The 16419-nt window shown below is 36.4% G+C and overlaps 1 long non-coding RNA gene across 1 annotated transcript in view; it reads left to right on the plus strand.

The window, feature by feature from the left end:
* The window catches only part of LOC103092409 (uncharacterized), a 255441-nt gene that overhangs the window by 221626 nt on the left and 17396 nt on the right, over nucleotides 1-16419 (plus strand). Inside the window, exons 2-3 of the long non-coding RNA XR_008913997.1 lie at nucleotides 1492-1600; nucleotides 3734-3823. This is a non-coding gene — a long non-coding RNA (uncharacterized LOC103092409). The remainder of the gene's footprint in view (nucleotides 1-1491; nucleotides 1601-3733; nucleotides 3824-16419) is intronic.

The following is a 16419-nucleotide window of genomic DNA, read 5'->3' on the forward strand; positions in this document are numbered from 1 at the left end:
GATCCAGAGAGCCAGCTTCTGAGTGAAAAATGCCTCAGTTGAAGCAAAGTAATGAATGCTGGAAGGGATGTGGCAAAGTCAGGACATTAATGCATTGCTGGTGGAGTTGTGAATTGATCCAACCATTCTGGAGGGCAATTTGGAACTATGCCCAAAGGGCGATAAAAGACTGCACACAGTCCCATTTTGCATTGGCAGAGAGAATCATCACCCTGGTTACTCCTTAGACCAATGAAATCGTAGATCTGGTCCAAAAACTAAACCAAAAAATATCTGGAAAGAATCACAGATTTAGAGAAGAGGCCCCAAAAGCTGTCTAGTTCAAAATATGCATTTATCAAATGTGGAAACTAAGACCCAAGGAGGTTAAGTGATTTGTCCATGGTAAATCAACTACTATGTACTAAAGGTAGAATTTGAACCCAGGTCTTCTGCCTCCAAATTCAATATCACTTTTACTATATTTGTATTGCCCAAATATGATCTATATAATACATATATCCATATTTTCTTTATAAGCCTGCTTCTACATAAAAAGGAATATCAATTCATAATCTCAGTATTATGGAAGAAAAGAAAACAAATGAGTTCTTAAGTGAATCTAGAGACAACTTAACACATTGGTTTATTCATTGTTAAAATGGTTAATGAATGGCATAAGAAAGAAGAAAGAAGATTTTAAACAGTCGTCCTCCATCTCTCTGACTGTCCTAGAGTCGCAGCTGTGATTGGACTGATTTCCCAAATTCCTCCTATCCCTCATTATAGATTAGAGAAAACCTCATCCCTCTTACCTCAGTTTCCCATCCTGTTGTTTCCCAATAAACCCCTTACCTGAGAAAGAAAACAGGAGTATTTTATAGTCCACTGCAGGGGGGTTGGGGGGGAGGGAGGGAGGAAGCCAAAAGACTTCAAGAAGTGGATGGTTAAGGGAGGGAGTGAGGGAGGAAGAGGGTAGGAAATAGACTGATCCATTAGCCTTCAAATAGGGATCAATAGGCAAACCCCAGAGCATTCCTCTATAACAGCATCTCTCTATCTCTCTCAGTGTCTCTCAAAGTACATCTATCTCCATTTTAACTAAGCAGCCCTCAGGTGTGTCCTCACACTAGCAGCTCTCTCTAGTCACAAACCAGAGTACCTAGTCACAGCAACCAGAAATAGTGTCACACAGATTATTACACAGATCCACACAGATTATTACAATTGGCACCTCAAGTTGACTGAACCCCATAATCCTTCAAGCAGGGTAGTTAAAGAAGAAAGGCAAGATGTTCAAACAAGTTGTTTTTGGAGTGGTGGTCATCGCAGCCATTGCCTGTTTTGGGGTATACCACTTACTATATAGCAAACTTACTCATATGGTAGTGGAAACGATTATATAGGCAACGTTACAATGTCTGTTTTACAGTTGCTATTTCAACATGAACTGGTTCTCTGGCAAGTCCAGGCACAAGTATATGTACTCTTTATGGCTTCCTTTTATTACAGGGTTCAATATGGGTGTATGGCGTTTGAGTGACAAAGCAGAGTTCATTTTAGAGAGATACGTTTTGAAAGGCAGGAATGAAAGTATTACAAATCCCTTGATCTTCTGAAGGTAAGCTACATCAAATAAAAGCCTGTCAATGTGAAATTTGAGGACATATATATCAAGAGAATGAATTGCATTTGGCATTAAGGCAATTAACACCTACATGATGCTGATTTTAAAGTATTTTTTTAGCACAGTAAAAATGAATGACACAGTATCTAAAATGTATCCAAATAAAAACTAGTAAAATCTTCATGAAATACAGAGCTCATTCCTCCAAGGCAGCTGAAAAAAAAAAGATTAATACTCCCTTATTATTAAAGAGGAAAATAATTGACAGGTGTTCCCATATCACATAATAAACAACTTTTAAAAATTTTAGAACTAGTTTTAGAAGAAACACAACAGGCATATACAATTGGAATTATCAAAAATAACCAGACTTTGGTTACCTACAGATAGAGTCAATAACTAAGATCCAAGAGTAGAATCAAAAGATACTCCATGTATAAGGTCCATATCAAGTCAACAAATATGGTGACACAGAACCATCAACTAGCTGAGATTTTTTTTATAAAAACAAAAGGATTTATGGTGGTGTTTCATAATGAAGTTGTTACCACCAGACATTAAGGAAAGTTATCTTTATAGAGTCTGTTCTTGTTGGCTGATGTATATCTTTAAAATTTAAATCTTTGTTTCAATGTTATAGAAGATAAAAATATTACCCCAGAACTCAGCTCGAGGATAAAGGAATAAATGCTCAAAGAAGACTCTTTGGTTTCAGGCTTACTGGGAGAAAGATGGTGCTGTTACCCGAATAAGAAAGTTGGGGAAGAGCTTTGGTTAGAGGAGGAAATGATAATCATTCTGGAAACATTGGAAACACACTGGGTGTGATATGTTTCATAACTAATAGACAGATGGTAACATATAGGTAGAGCCTCTAGAAAGATATTAAGGTTAGAGGAATAGACATGGGAGTCATCAGCATAGAGTTGATAATTAAAGCTGGGTTACAAGGAAAAGGGATATAGACCCAAGGTATTCTCAAGGACATTAAAAATATATACCATTTGGCTATTTAAATAGAAAAAGAAACCAGCAAAGTAAAAAAAGAGAAAATCAGCTTGGTTACAAAGGGAATAAGAGAACCAATACCATTCTGTATCATGAAGACCAAAGAAGAGAAGAGTTCTAAAAAGAAAGAGATGGTCAATAGTGTCAAAGATTGAAAATAGTTGAAGAAGATTAGGAGTGATAAGAAGATATAAGTAGGGAAAGTACAAAAAATGAGAAATTGTTTAGTGAAAAGAATCACTAAACAACTTTTTTCCCTTCTTCCTCTAGGGAAGCAATGGTTTGAAACTGTGCAAGAGATTATTCCTCATAAGAGTTGTAAGATGCTGGTATATATTACCAATTCAATTAAAACATAATTTATTAAACTTGTACTGTGTGCTAGATTCTGTTAGATTCTAGGCATACAAAAATAAACAAAAAGACCTGCCCTCAAGGAACTTATATTTTACTCTCAATTAAGACAAAAACATCCCCTCCTCTGAATATATTAAAGTAAAATGAGTGGAGGATTTTTGTTGTGAGATGTCATGAGCACAGAATTTGCCTTAAAACAAGAGAATTTGCTCAGAAAACCCCTTAATGTGCTTTCCAGTCTAAAGACTCCTCACTCTCAAGGCATAGTAGCTATGACCTTCATTTAGGACATTTTTAGTTTTTTCATAGATGAATGGCAAAAGCTAAAGATGATTTGAACTGCCACAAAAAAAAAAGCCAACAGAATACTCTACCATCAGTTTTTTAAAATCTGTTTCTTCTTGCTCTGAACACATTTATTTTAGGTTTCAGGAAAAAGCTACTCATCCCCAAATAAAATATTCCAGCATGCTGCTAGAAGAGGAAATATAATCACATATATTAACTAAGAAGGCTATGTATGAGAACTGCTTTGGGGTATATCTTCAAAATTGCTTTGGAAAAATGATAATAGAAACTGAGCTCCGAGAGCTTTTAGCCAAAAGAAAATATATATGAACTGTTCTCTTTCTATCTGAACTCACTGCAAGGGATTAACTATATTGAACATAAATGTAACATATAAGGATTTGGGGGCATTAGCTGAGCTGTATAAATTACATTGAACTCATACCATATGTCTGTTGTTATTTCTGATTCCAGCAACAGAATCTAGCTGGCTGTTATGAAAATCAGAGATTTCATTTTCCTTAATTGAAGACAGGCCCTCATTTCATCACAAAATGGAGTCAGGTAAGAATTTCTTCAACGATTTACCTTTTCAAGTTTGATATTATCCAAGGCACTGTGCAAACAACTGAATTCCTCCATATGTATGTGGAAATTTAGGTTTCAAGGCAGATCATGTTGAAGGTAGTTATTTCTGGCCACACCACTAATTATACAGAGTAGTTTCTTAAAGTTGAAAGACAGCAAAGACTTCCCATTTTTATAATAATACAGTTCAAGTATAGGAATAGAAACTGGACCTGTGATGTTATTGGTATGAGGAACTCCCAAGTGAGGAAACATCTTTAACCAATGCTAGTTGGCACCCTCTCAGCAACTTATAGTTTCAGAGACTTACCTAGAGCAGAGGTGCCAAACTCGATTCTTGCAAGCCACAAACCTCATCAAAAACCCTACAAAAAGCCCCAAATATTGCAAAAATTAGATTAAAATGTACTTAGCACAAACTTAACAAAAGAAGTAAAAAATATAGTATAAACAGAAATGTTTTTTAACTTCAGTTTTATCTTATTTTTAATTTCAAATTCTCTTCTACCCCATACTTAGTCATTAAGAAGGCTAGATATAGAAAACACATTACAAAGATGGAGTAATGAAAAATAAATTTTTGCATTGGCCATCTTATGAGAAAAAATAGAAAAGAAAAAGAAAAGAAAGATTTGAAAAATATTCTTCCATATGTACTCAGAGACTGAGGTAGGTGGTATTTTTTTCATTATAGGTCCTTTGAAACTGGTGGATCATTGTATTGATCATCTGATCATCTCTATAATACTGACACTATTATGTAAATTTTTCTCCTGTTTCTGCTCACTTCACTTGGAATTATCCCAAAAAAGTCTTCCCAGGTTTTTTCTAGGTTTTCCCTATAAATAATCAAAACCACATTCTTCACCATTTCTTAAAATACAATAGTATTCCATACTGTTCATATATCACATTTTCAGATATTCCTCAATTAGTGAACATTCCCTTAGTTTCCAGTTTGTCACCACAAAAAGAGTTGCTATAAATGTTTTTGAACATATGGACAATTTTGATTAATCATTTCATTCATATACTTCCTGAGCCATTTTGGGGGCTTTCTTATCAAATATACTAGAGTGGTTTGCCATTTCCTTCTCCATCTCATTTTATAGATGATGAAACTGAGGCAACAGAGTTAGGTGACTTGCCTAAGAACACACTGTGAGTAAGTACCTGAGGCCAATGAGTAAGTACCTGAGGCCAAATTTAAACATAAGAAGATGAGGCTTCCTGACACTAAACCTGGTACTCTATTTATTATGCTACCTAGCTCCCCATATTTGGGTCATAGATAAAATTAAGTTGTGATTTTCCAAGTTAATATATAATCCATATAGGTCTACAGGGGTGCCTTGACACATGAGTTTAAGTCATTCCATGGCCAAACTCATCACTCAATTTGTTCATGTGTCAAATTGAATTTCCCCATTAAAATTAATGAAAACCAAATTAATCTGTTCAGGCCCCCAAAAAACACATGAATTTTTTGTTTTATATGCCTTTAAATACAAAAAGTTAATGTGTAAATAACAAATAAGTAGATTTATAGGAAATAAGAAAGAATGTAAAGAAATAAACTTCCTCATGAAATGTTATTTACCTTCAAGATCAGACAATGATGCTGGTGGAGGAGGTCTTAGTTTCATGAGCTATTATTGCTTAACATAACTTACTCTCTATACACGTAATGCTACATTTAAAAGCAAAATTGACCTTTCACATTACTTGTGATATGTAACTTTATTGATAAAGGTAATTGCTATTTCTTACCTTACTTAATTATCATCATTTTCTTCATTGATTTTTGGTTGTTTTGCCATACTTTCCTCAATTTCATTTAGAGTTCATTCCAAGAAAAACCTTTCCATGGACATTTGTTTTTTTCCTTCCTTTCAGAACATTTTGATAAGGTGTGAAACAAGTGTAGTTATACAGCTCCAATGCATGACCTGTTGCAACTTTTTCTGGGTATGTCTTTTCAATAAACTTTTTAATTTTTCCCTAGATCCTCAATATTTCCTTAATTTCCTTTGCCTTGATTACCTCATCTACCTTGGGCTCCTCCCCACTAATTTCCTGCAAAACCTCCAGATGCTGCTGCTGCTGTAACCTCTTCAATTTCTCCTTCCTCAGGATCCATGGTTAAAAGTTAAGAAATTTGTCCAAAAAACTGCTGATAAAGACAAAAATAAAGAAGAAAGCAAAAGCAATTCAATCCAGATGCTCACACAGCCAGATAAACACTAAACAAAATGAGACAGTCTCGTGTTACTTGTGAAACCCAACATTGGGCAGACTATAGTGGAGTGTGGTGGAAGATCGTGATTCAAATATCTGCTTGTGACTTAAAACATAAAATCCTGTTAGTGACTGCTCCTATCTTAAATTGCTCATGGCTTAAGGTGCTTGTGTATTAAGGCACCACTGTATTTCTGTTCAAGAGCACAAAATGGTTAAGTGATTTGTCCAAGATCACATAGTTGACATGTATTATCATGTTCTTGGAATCAAGAAGACCTGAGATTGAATTTTGCCTCAGTTATTTGCTAGTTGTATGACTCTTGGGAAGTCACTTAACTCTCTAAGCCTCAGTTTTCTGATCCATAAAATGAAAATAATGATAGCTCCTATGTCATAAGGATCAGGTAAGATAATATGTGAAAAGAATTGTGCAAACCTTGAAGTCCTATATAAATGAGAACTATTATTTTTTCTAATCAAAGTAAAAAATGATATAAATACCATAGCCCTATAAATAATCAAATTTCCAACATAGAAAGACTTTTGGGGGAGGGGGAAGGGCAGATCTGTGATATTTTCTCTATGTAGGGGATTCTTGGTATAAAAACTTTCTCCACTAATGAAAACCAGTAATTTGTAACTCAGATTCTTAGTTGTCTGGGGTTAAGGAAAGGTTAAGAGATTTTAGTCATAAAGTGAAACTTGTAGAAGTGTCAAGACTGAACCTAGGCCTTCTAGACTCTCGTTATTTTGTAAGTAATAATTACATGAAAATTTCTTTTGAATTTTGAATGTGAAAAGGATATATGGAAACTATAATTACATCACAATGTCCATTCTTTTTGGTTATTCCAAAAGTAGCCTAAAAAGTTATTCTAGTTTCTAGCTATTTAGATTCATTTTTTTCATACTTCTTTATCTCTCTTCTCCTTTCCCACAATCCCATGCCCTTCCTTCAATCAATTAAAATATATATTCCTTATAATTTAGGCTCTATCTCTATGATGCCAAAATAATTATTCAATTCAGTATGATATGGAGAAAATTATCCAATCAGCTTCATTGGTGAAAAGTCTAGAGTAAAGGATTGGATGATAGATTTTAAAAATAAATAGACAGGATCCCAACCGAGGTGTAAAAGGCCTTAAATGGGGCGCTCCAGGCATTCCACATAGTGCTGACAGATGCTGGGCCACATGCCCCCAGAACTCAGAGATGCCTCCATCATAGCCCTATACAAGAACAAAGGCTCACAAGCAGCCTGTGACAACTACAGAGGCATCTCACTACTCTCCACTGCTGGAAAGATCCTCGCCCGTGTTATACTCAACAGACTCCTGTCATCTGTTTCAGAGCAGAACCTGCCTGAATCACAATGTGGCTTCCAACCAGATTGCAGCACCATCGACATGGTCTTCATGGTGAGGCAAATGCAGGAAAAATGCCTTGAGCAGAACCTGAGTCTCTACATTGTCTTCATAGACCTGACAAAGGCGTTCAACACAGTGAACAGGGATGCATTGTGGGTGATCCTCAGCAAGCTCAGTTGCCCAGCAAAATTCGTCAAACTGATCCAGCTCTTTCATGTGGACATGACAGGAGAAGTCCTTTCTGGTGGAGAGACTTCCGATCGCTTCAACATCTCCAATGGCGTGAAACAAGGCTGTGTCCTCGCTCTGGTACTATTCAACCTATACTTCACCCAAGTATTACGACATGCTGTGATGGATCTAGACCTGGGCGTCTACATCAAATACCGACTGGATGGCTCACTATTTGACCTTTGCCGCCTGACTGCAAAAACAAAGACAACAGAGAGACTCATCCTGGAAGCTCTCTTCGCAGATGACTGTGCTCTCATGGCCCACCAAGAAAATCATCTTCAAACCATTGTGGACAGGTTCTCCACCGCAACAAAACTGTTTGGCCTGACTATCAGCCTCAGCAAAACAGAGGTGCTGTTCCAACCTGCACCAGGGAGGCCAACGAACCAGCCATGCATTACAATCGACAGCACGCAGCTTTCTAACATCAACACTTTCAAGTACCTGGGCAGCACCATCGCCAACGACGGGTCCCTAGACCACGAGATGAATGCCAGGATCCAAAAGGCCAGCCAGGCACTCGGGTGGCTGAGCTCCAAAGTCCTCCAACACAGAGGTGTAAGCACTGCGACGAAGCTCAAAGTATATAACGCAGTGGTCCTCAGCTCGCTCCTGTACGGCTGTATGTGTACCGGAAGCACATGAAACAGCTGGAGCAATTCCACCAAAGCTCTCTCCTGTCAATCTTGAGGATCCGATGGCAGGACCGAATCACCAACCAGGAAGTCCTCGACAGAGCCAACTCCACCAGCATCGAAGTCCTGGTCCTCCAAACCCAGCTACGATGGTCCGGATACGTCATCCGCATGGACCCACAGCGAATACCAAGACAGGTATTCTAGGGTGAACTGTCCCAGCTGGACTCAGGAAACAAGGTTGACCAAAGAAAAGATTCAAAGATCAGCTAAACTCCAACTTGAAGTGGGCTGGCATGACACCAAAGCAACTAGAACTCGCTGCCTCTGACAGAAGCAGCTGGAGAACCCACATTCACCATGCCGCCACCACCTTTGAAGACGAACAACATCGATGTCTTGCTGCTGCGCGTGAACGCCGACACCAGGCCACAACCGCACCTCCCATAACAACTGGCATCCCATGCCCCATGTGCCACAAACTCTGTGCCTCAGCCTTTGGACTCCAAAGCCACATGAGGGTACACCGTAGATGAAATTGCACAAAGACAATCGTCATTCTCGATCACCAAGAGACTACCACTATTTGCATTTATTAGATATATTCCAATAGAGTAGTTGTCCACTTCTTGTAGGCAGTCATTAACAGGATTAATCGGGATGCCTTTTTGCAGTCTAATGTTTGTTACAACTCAACTTTCCTGAAGCTAATTTCTATCTGTTCATTGATTTTTTTTTTAACCAAAATTCAAAACAAGTTGGAAAGATAATTTAGAGCACTTTTCCATCAGCTCAGTGTTCACCTCTGGCTTTAGGCAATGAACAGGAGTCTATACTTGGAAGTCCTCTCTTGCTATATATGTGTCCACTTGGGTATCTAAGACTGACTAAAAATTCTTTCTCTGATCTCTACATTTCTTCCTCCCCCATCGGCAAAATTGTATAGCAAAGTGCTCTGAGTTGGGTGAAATAAAGGCTGCCCATGGCAACCAGGAAATGTCAAATCCACTCAGCATCATCTGATAACCCCATAGAACAGGTGATCAATATTCATCAGTCTCACAGTTCTGCTGCTAGTGATGGTTAATGGACTGATAATGCCAACTTCCTTGTAGCCAAATCCCATCAGGAACCAGACAGCTGGAGCTAAAGGAGGAAACTGATCTAATCTGGCAGGAGACAGTTTAGGAGGCTAAAATTAACCTTGGACCACTCATGGAAAGAATTAATTGTTTGTGACTGCTAGATCCCTGCTAGTGACAGAAGATTATTGCTACCTAGATCTTATCCTATAAGTTTTTATCCATCAGAGAGAAAAAAAGAGAGAGGGGGTAAAAGAAAGAGACAGAGAAAAGAGAAGGCAGAAAAAGAAAGAAAGAGAAAGGAGAGGTGAGATGGGGAGAGGCAGAGAGAAAAAGAGAGGCAGAGAGACAGAGGGAGAGATAGACAGTTGTTCTTTATTTATCTAGAGGACTGTTTCAGAATCTAGCATCTTAAAATCTTAAAACTAGCTACAAGTTCAGTCTGTGGGTGATAGCATGATTCAGATTGTCTTGAGAATGTTCAAACCTTCATAATACATTGTTGAATGGGGACCAGAATTTCAAAGTGCAGGATAGCCTTAGAGGCTTAACCAAGTCAAAATGATTCATTAGAAAAGCCAGGAATATGATTTTCTTTTCACACTAAGAAGGAAACTTCTGTCCAGGAAGCAGACATGAAAGGAATCATAGAAGAGTCTAAATTTAAGGTGTGTAGCAGAGGATCAGTTTTATGACTGCCATCTGAGGACCAGTTAGTTAGTTCAGAGTCCATTACCACTCTAGCTGGAGAACAATGAATATTTTGGGTACTGCAAATTTTAGACTATCTACCAAATAAAAATGGTGGTATACTCTGCTTATGCATCAAGGGTATCCCCAACTAGTGAAACCAAAGGATCTTACAGCATCCCAGTAAGCCATAAACTTTGGATTTACTGCCTCCAGTTTCTTTCAATCAGATGTTTTTGTGCTTTTTTTCTATCCTATTTTTGTCTCTTTCTTTTGATTTTTCCCTCCTTAGGTAATTTCAGCAGATATATCACAAGTAAAAATTCTTAAATTCTATAAACTTCCACAATGATACCTAGCCTACACTACAATTATAGTGATAATTATAACAATCATGTATAGGTGCCTTTTTGTTTTCATGTTATAGTAATTTCTTATCTTACTCTTCCTCTGGAACCATATTCAACATTGACACTTTTCCCTTCCCAACCCTATCTTATTCTAGTTAAAAGAAAAATACTTAAGCAAAAATAGCAGATATAGTAAGTGTGATAGAGACAGTATATGCAACATTCTGTCCACATGTTCACTTACTTCTCTGAAAAGAGAGGGAATTTTTTTTATTAGTTCATTGAAATCATGGTTTCTCATTGACTTTTACCTAAATTATCTCACATGTTACATAAAAGTCAGTTGGATGCCCTGCATATCATTTCATAGATCCAGTGTTAATGAATCCACTAGGGTCTTCTTTATGACACTGAAAATTGAGTTACAGTGGGAGAGAAAATTGCTATTGTTAATGGTCTTTTGTTTTAATAGACAGGGTTAGATATCTACATTTCTAAACTATTCCCTTTCTCTCTTTTTCTTTCTTCCTTATTTCCTTCCTTCAATTCCTTTATTCCTTCCTTCCTTTCTTTCTTCTTTTCTTCCTTCATTAATGTTCTTCCTCAAAGACTCTACGTTTCGGACCCAATGAATTGAATAGAAAGCAGAGGAAATCCTAATTTTCCAAACATATTTCATATTCCCCAATTTCTTGGGCCCTATAATAAAAGAAAAGAAAGCTGTGAGAGACATTGAGAGTGGAAAGCAGGGGTTGGAAAAAGACAAACTTTTAAAGCTGTCATCATGTAAAAAGTTCTTATCTCTTCATGTCTATCACTTTGGTATTCATTTGCTCCAACTTGCTTGACTACTCAACATCCCACTCTACCAGATTTCTCAACAATATGACTCTTTGATGGGAGATGATATACATGATTGCTTCTACAAATAAACTTGAGATATTATCAGTTTCTTGTGTAAATGCCTGAATTCTGTTACCAGTGGCCCATCCCTCCCTAATTTCATTCCTCCCTTAAAAAATCAACTTCTTTCAATGTCATTAAAATAGAACACAAAAACAAAATGGAACTAGATCATATTTCAAAATCTTATATACTATATGACATCATTACAAATGATATTTTTAAATTTTTACTTTTATTACATTAAAGTTCCAAGCTGTCTTCTTCCCTCCCCATCTTTACACTACAGAAGGCATCATTTGGCTGTATATATATATATATATATATATATATATATATATATATAGAGAGAGAGAGAGAGAGAGAGAGAGAGAGAGAGAGAGACATATATATGTATTCATGCATGTTATGTATGTGTATAAAATCATGCCATGCATACGTCTATTCATCAGTTCTTTCCCTAGAGGTGGATGTTTACAAGTTACTCTTCAAACAATATTGCTCTCTATATAATTTTATAACTCTTTGGGTGTAATTCCAGATAAAACTTATATTTTATTTGAATCTGTTGGTAACCACAATGTTGTGAGCACAGACTCATGAGTTTACATTAATAACACATTGCTCTTTTGCCCCCAAATATATATCTGCCCCCAAATCCAGAACCTTGATTCATTTCCTTGAGCTTTCAGCCTCCTGACTGGCAATCTGTGGTCTCATGACAGTCTGATGATCAGTCAGTATATCTTTTGTCTCTTATCTTTGCTTTATGATCCACTCAGCATCATTTCACAATAAAGCATGCTTACAACATATCTGCTATTTCTAACTATCTGTGAAGCTTCAGCTGGTCATTGGGTCTCACAGAAAAGTTTTCACACCTTTTCCTCTCATGTTATGCTGGATAAAGCTGAACTTTTCCTCCTTGCCATTTATTATCAACTAGCATCCTGATGCATGCTATGGAATTAATTATGTCTCTCCTGATCTTTCTGTGCACCTTCTCATTGATCAATGTCAAGCAGAAATAGCTAAAACAAATCCAGATGGCCTTGAATCTTCCCTCCTATCTCTTATCTATGAAGTTATCTTGCATTACAGGAGTTGTTAATTGAGGTAGGCATATTCTACTATCCACTCCATCAACATCTATCCCTATTTTACATAGAACAAATGAAAACAAATATTCTATGGATTTCTAGTTTTTCAAATCCTTACAGGATCACTTTTTCTCCTTTCCTTTTAGTCTAATAAGCAAAATATAGATTAGGCATACAGGAAAGGCTGATTAAAATACTATAGAATGCCATTTCTCTAGAAAGCTTGGAAGAATGGTATCCCTAGAAATGCTAATGTATCTCTCTTTTCTTCAGGGACTAATGTATGTACACACCAAATGAAAGAAAGCATCTTTTGGTGCCAATTGTTTGTTATTTAACTGTCAACAAATATTTGAGGAGCATCTACATGGTGCTATAATGGATATTGTGAAAGAATCTCAGGAGTTCTGGTTGTGGTTGTTAGAGTGACAGCCTAAACTGCCATCATATTGTACACAAAAGATACAGGTTAAAAAAAGATGACAGTCATTTTGATTTTGAATTCTACAGTGAAGATCTGAAAATGATCTACAATCTACAATTTTTCCTCCATGGCAACCCATTTGGTACTATAAAAGTCTAAATCTTGAAACATTTTGTAATTCATTATGAACTTTCCTTCTTTTAAGGATCAGAAGAGATAACATATCAAGTGCTTTGCAAACCTTAAGGAGCTAAATAAATGCTGACTATCATTAGCTCTGATAATTTGGACAAGGACTTCTGATATTTAAAGGGTGAGAGGTTCATATGACTTTTAATATCTAATGTTTTCAGCAACCTATTCTTAATCATAGGGTTGTTTTTTTTTTTAATTACTCTTAAAGTCGAGCCATAAATAGATCCTCTTCAAAGAAATAAGGTGGTGGAAAATTTCTGGAGAAGAAAGGAAGGAAGGAAGGAAGGAAGGAAGGAAGGAAGGAAGGAAGGAAGGAAGGAAGGAAGGAAGGAAGGAAGGAAGGAAGGAAGGAAGGAAGGAAGGAAGGAAGGAAGGAAGGAAGGAAGGAAGGAAGGAAGGAAAAGAAAGAAGACAATTCTGTATTTAGGTGCAAGTAAATTGCTCTATTTCAAAGCACAACTTAATGATTCTAACATAAAGTGTGGATCTGTGTTTTTAGCTTCTCAGTTCTCTGGTGATTATCTGAAATTCCTCTAATGAACAAGAAATCCTTGAGGCCATTTCTTAGTGAGAAAACACTGGAACTGATCTGTTTTTCAGTTCTATGTTCTGTCTAGCAGTCAGACATTGTTTTACTAACCATCTCTATATTCAGAGTTTGCCTAAGAACGAATCAGCTCAGATCATAACTCTTCTTACAGCTAGGATTGCAATATCAGAGTAGGCTGCAATGCTTTTCATAATGTCTCATCTCCATAGGTCTATACTCTTTTCTTATTATGGTCATAATGCTATGATTTTGTTTCTTGGAATGAGAGCAATTTCTCATCCTGTGGAATGTAAATGAAAGTGTTGCTTGCTATGAAATGCACACACAATTTATACATTAACTATATTAATAATTAAAATGTTTATATCCTTGTTGGGATTTTTTATATAGGAAATGAATTCCTTCTTCACAGCAATGAAATCTGAGTCTGCATCCCACTAGTAGAATTCCAAAGGGGATGTATGGCATTTAATCAATCAATAGATGAATGAATGAACAAATAAACAGATTAAGTAACATTGCTATAAAGTCTTTGATTTCTCACTAGTAAGAATCCAAGGCTAGCTTCTTGACACTTGTCTGATGATTGCTGTGTTAATCACCCCTTGCTTTTTTGCTTTTACCTGTAAAACCTTCAGAGTTAGGACCTGCTCCCTGGGATTGCTTCCAATTTACTGTGCATAGATTCTGGTTGTACATATTTGGCCAGGGGGAAAGATTATAGTCTCCCTCATTTGACTGTGAACTCTTTGGAAATGGAAACTTTGCCTTCTTTGCATGTCCAGGTCTTTGCTGAGTGGCAGGACACATAGGAGGAGCTTAATACAGTTTTGTTGACTTTTTTTGCCCGGTATCAACCTCTAACAAAATAACAGCCTATCTTTTCTGCTTTATCGTATGTTACTTCCCTTCCTAAATACTACAATCTAGTCAATCAAAGCTCTCCCTTCCTGAAATGACACACCCTATCTTCTTTCCTTTGCATCTTTGCAATGGTTATTCCCCACACCCAGAATACACTCTATATTTACCTTTGCCTCATAGAATCTCTGTCCTTCCTTTTAGCAAGACTAAGCTTACGCACCAAATACAGAAACTTTCTTGATCTCTGAAAAAAGAAAGTTCTTTTACATCAGATCCAAATTAACTCATTTCAGTTTACCAACTTCTCTCTTATTTCCATACAGTCTAAGTCCTAACCGGTAATAGAAGTATAACAAATATGTTAATAACTCTGTTTTAATCTCCCTGAGTATTGAATCAAATAGATGTTATTGCTCCACTTATTTTTGTGCATTTTAGTTGGGATGTGAACCAATGTTTCAACACTTGAGGAAATTCCTTTTATGGAAATTCTGCTTCTCTATGCAGAAAATGTATCTGCTATCAAAAGTATCTGAACCAAAAAAATCTAATTCAAGTAAATATCATTTGAGAATAATCAAACTCCCTAAAAAAAGCCTACTTTAAAAAAAAACTCAGAAACTACAATTTAAGAAATCAGAAATGAAAACTTTCCAGATCTATTAGAATAATAAGACAAAGCAATAATAGAATCTGCTATTAAAATCTTGAAAGAAATCTCTAGAGAAAAAAATCTCAGGGATCTCCTAGGAGAAACACAGAAATACCACATTAAAGAAAATATTTGAAAGCATTCTTAAGGAAGTTCGAGTACTAAAGAACCTTTATCAAGATTTCATAAAACCTAAAAGCTTCTATAATAAATAGAGGAGATCTAAGAATGTAATATTCTGCAAGGTAAAAGGTACAGAATTAAATGCAAGAATATACACCTTACAAAGGTGAGTATAATTGAGGCAGCAAAGTAGCACAGCGAATAGAGAGCCAGGACTGGAGTAAGGACTACTTGGTTTCAAATTTGGTTTCAGGCACTTTGTAACTGTGAAACCCTAGACAAGCTATTTAACCCCAATTGTCTTACCCCTCTTCTGTCTTAAGAGTTTATACTAAGCAGGTAAGAGTTTAAAAGGAAAAAAAAATATGAGTATAATCCTAAAGTGGAACAGGGTAAAGAGAAAGATTTTGAACAGAACAGGGGTGCCTTTGAAGAAGAGTATGAACTTTGAAACACAAGACTCAAGAGAAACCAAGAAATGTAATTTTTCTAGCAGTCAGAAAGAGATATATGAGAAGGAAAAAATTAACCTTGTAATGGAGAAAGAAGAATATTAAGATGAGAATCTTAACATATGTATGGGATATTGAGAAGGCTATATTTAAATAATAATAACAGGAACAGATAGGTTCTGTTCATAGCGTTTGAAGAGGGACGAGAAGAAAGAGTAAATGTAATATATTAGTGTAAAAAGGGGAAAGAAGGGGATATATTTCATCTTTTCTTGTAATTGGGGTGCATTAGAAGAAGAGTATACAAACTTGGAGGAAAATGAGCTAATGGGAATCAGATAAAACCCACTAATTTGAACTGGAAATACGAGTTAAATACACTAAAACTCACATGAACTCACAAGAGGTTTGAGCAAAAACATTGGACAATTGTCTCTCAGGAACAATCCTGAACTACTCCATAGCCAATTTGCTTCCTGACTGAATGGAAACCTATATAAGTTTTATTTTTCTGTTCCTTTGGGGAATCATTCACCCATGGGGTAGGATGAATTCAATAAACCCTAGCTGTTTTCTTAATTTTGGGATGGGGATTTGGGTTTTGTATTGGTTCTGATTCTAGGTTGTTCCAAAACTAACAATTTTAGCCACAGATCCAAGAGGAAAGCAGCTAAGACAGGGAATCACAAATTAATTTTTTAATTGAT

The sequence above is a fragment of the Monodelphis domestica genome, chromosome 8 (genome assembly GCF_027887165.1).
Source record: "Monodelphis domestica isolate mMonDom1 chromosome 8, mMonDom1.pri, whole genome shotgun sequence".
NCBI classification, from domain to species: domain Eukaryota; kingdom Metazoa; phylum Chordata; class Mammalia; order Didelphimorphia; family Didelphidae; genus Monodelphis; species Monodelphis domestica.